The sequence below is a fragment of the Drosophila novamexicana genome, unplaced genomic scaffold (genome assembly GCF_003285875.2).
Source record: "Drosophila novamexicana strain 15010-1031.04,08,12 unplaced genomic scaffold, DnovRS2.1 tig00000008-arrow-pilon, whole genome shotgun sequence".
NCBI lineage: Eukaryota > Metazoa > Arthropoda > Insecta > Diptera > Drosophilidae > Drosophila > Drosophila novamexicana.
Window position 1 is genome coordinate 6,758,746 of NW_020824765.1, and position 3,258 is coordinate 6,762,003.

The 3,258-nt window shown below is 34.6% G+C and overlaps 1 long non-coding RNA gene across 3 annotated transcripts; it reads left to right on the top strand.

The window, feature by feature from the left end:
- Positions 1-353: 353 nt before the first annotated feature.
- LOC115766366 lies at positions 354-1,203 on the top strand. Of its 3 annotated transcripts, XR_004018207.1 has the most exons (4): positions 354-517; positions 577-636; positions 684-754; positions 894-1,203. It is a non-coding gene; the product is annotated as an uncharacterized LOC115766366 (long non-coding RNA). The 3 variants fall into 3 exon arrangements; XR_004018199.1 differs by having other exon boundaries at positions 577-754; XR_004018201.1 differs by having other exon boundaries at positions 577-757; positions 826-903.
- The last annotated feature ends 2,055 nt before the right edge of the window (positions 1,204-3,258 follow it).

Consider the following 3,258-nt stretch of genomic DNA (forward strand, 5'->3'; position numbering starts at 1 on the left):
GTACTTTTCGATTGTTTCTAATAAATATAACTCAATTGTAATTTGAACAAGTCACAAGTGGCATTATAATGGGCAGCAAATCCTCGAAAACAGTCAAAGGTATTAAGAAGGAAAAATCGGACGACGATAAGTATAAGGATACGCACATTATTTTTCGCTTCATCTATTGGGCAATTGTGTTCATCGTGCTGGGCATGCTCGTCACGGGCCTCTACTACACGCTCAAATCAGATTTTGGACAATGCTCATCGCATGATGTTAGATGCTATTGAAGGCGTTTTGCACTACGACGTAAGTAAAGCATCTAATTTTAAAATCCTGCCCTAATTCTTGTTGTTGTAATTAAGTTATTCTTGCAATGGACAATATTGTGCGAACTAAACGTCAACAAAGAAACCACTATATTTACTGGGCGGTAGTCATGTGTCTGTTTATTTTATTCATAATTATGTTATTTTTCTTTATTGAGCAAAAGCCCGTATACTGCACTGACTATGAAGTCGTTTGCGTAGAACACGTAAATCCCATATATTTTGAATACTTAACTTTATTTATAATTATGTATTATGTATGCAGGAACAATAATTTAAAAAATTTTATATATGCTTAAAGACATGCTGCTTGGGACTGCCTGAGGTACGTGAGGCATATTAACTAAGTATTAATTTGTTAGCCCTTTTTAGTATTTTTGTATCGCTTCGATAGTTTAAATCGATCTGAGTTAATGATCACGTTTAAACATTTGTGGCTTTTTGTGGTAAGTTTCAAAATATTACGTATACGCCATGGTACATATTCTATATTTTTTTGTCCTTTTCATTGCAGAGTTTGTTTCTGAGCCTGACTTAAGAAAATGCTCAACAAAAAATAAATATATTACTTTTTACTTTTAGCAAGCTGCCAGAGAAAACTACGCCGCCATTTGCAGACAATGTGCTCGATGTTTACACATAATTAAGACAATTTGCTGATTGGCTGCCAAAAGTTGAGCACAGGCGCTGAGAACTTGCTTAAACAGACGCCAGTTCAAATTACTCAACTCTTCAAAAAAAAAGAACTGCCTGCTCCATTAACACGATATATATTCACATGATTTTCAACAATTTCTCACACATATAGGCCGCCAGCACAGTGCCTGTTAGCAGTTGTCTGACATCGAATAAAATATGAAACCTGTTTTTTTCGTCTACCTTAGCATCACATATAATATGGCATATTTTATTGGGTTAGTTTAACTGTGGATAAAAGAAAAAAAATATTGTTGACCTACTCCACGCATATTGAATGTTGAAAAAGCAGCTTTTCAAATTTATTGAAGCGCTGCCTTTTATGCAGCTCGCTCGTTGAATTGACGATGCGCATTCATGAATACCCGAAGAGTGCAGTTTATGGCTGAATGAGTGTGAAGAAAGCGCATCGAAGCCATATACATATAAATATATATATATAAATAAATATAAATATATATGTATATAAAAGTTTTACATGAGGATTAAAGCTACAAAAAACTACAGCCTCTCTATATTAATTAAGGTTTTTACTTGGATTTGATGGGGATTTTATTGCTGCTTCACCCTGTACACGTGAACTGAATCAAAAGGCAACAAGAGGCAACTCTCAGCTTTTTATATATAGATAATTTATATGTATTCTCAATCAGCTTTAAAAGGTTGGCTGTCTTTCGATTTTAAAGCAAAAGCCTAAGGCCTTGCTGCGCTATAAATAATTTGAATCCGTACACTTGACAGATACAGGATATACTTTAGCCGTGCACTTTGAGCGCATACCCTTTGCCGTTTTTTGCTGCTTTTGTTTTGTATGTTTTTATGCCCTGCCCAACAATAACGTTTTCACAGTCAACGCGTGAGTCACTTGTGGCCAAAAGTTTATCCAGACACACCCACACACACGCACACACACACAAACAAATACACATACGCACACAAATAAAGTTGTAAATGCAAACAACAAACTGCATACTAATGATGTCTCTGTTGTGGTCTGCACTTTTGCGCTGTTAGCCCGCATAATTGGACCCGGCTGTGTGTATATGTTATGTGTGTGTGTGTGCGTGTGTATTATCTGTGCATGTATGTATTCCTTGCTATTTATCGTATGATTTAAAACATGAAAGCGAACAATTCGAAAAGCTCTTTGGCTCAAATAGGGGTTTAATTTACAAATCTAACGGCCGCAAAGTGATTCTTGTAAAAGCTTAAATTTAAGACGAAATGACACTTGTCTAATGTACAGATCTTAAAAAATATTTTCAAAAATTACAATATTTAAAAAATGATTTGAAAATAAAAGCATTTTCTTATTTAGTTTCAAACATATCTTAAGGTATTATTGAAACTTTCTTCTTATAAGCTTCATCCAAAAAAATAAATCCAATTAAAATTGGATTAATCCAAATAAAAATATAAAATATATCTTAATATTATATTATTGAAAGAAAACTTTGAACTGAAATTCTGAGTAATTATTTTTATTTAATATTAGAGAATTTAACGCTCACAGACCTATTTAAAAAACTTTATGAACAAAAGCTCTTTTATAGCTTTAATGTGCTTTTTAAGTAGTTCAAGCGCAACTTAAATTGATTGCAGTTACTCTGTTTAAACATTCCCTTTGACATGATTAATCTAATATTAAATGCGCCTATTTCACTCGGTGTCGTTGGCCACAATTTCAAGGTCAGGGTTTGGCGTTGAGTGCATGAAACTCGAGAGGAACGTCATGTCAGGAATGAACTGATGAAAATATATGTGTGTTTTTATAACAAACTCTCATTGTTATTTCTTGGCTGTTGCTGACATTTTGCTGCACAGCAGGTGAAAAATAAATAAACTTTTAAATTTCTAACGTAGATTTATTGCCAGCGCTTGGCTAAAGTTTGACATGAGCTGGCATTGCGGTGGCTTCTAGCCACACACCCAAACACACACGCACACCATAAGCACTCGAGACTAATTGTAGTCGAGCTGTGTAAATTGCGCTATGATTATTTGTAGCAAAACTTCATGTACCGTACAGCAAGTACCTTGTGGTTTGAAGACAGTAATTGGGATCCTAATTATTTTTAAATTGCGAAATGTGCAATTCTTGCGAATGCATTAATTGGCTAAGATAAAAGCATTATCGATGCTCAGCTGGAAAATGTAAGCTTCATGTAAAGCCTGTTCACAATCTTTATGCTTAGCTAAAGTCCAAGGCACAAGAGAATTCCCTGCGAGAATGAACATACGGCAAGGCTCG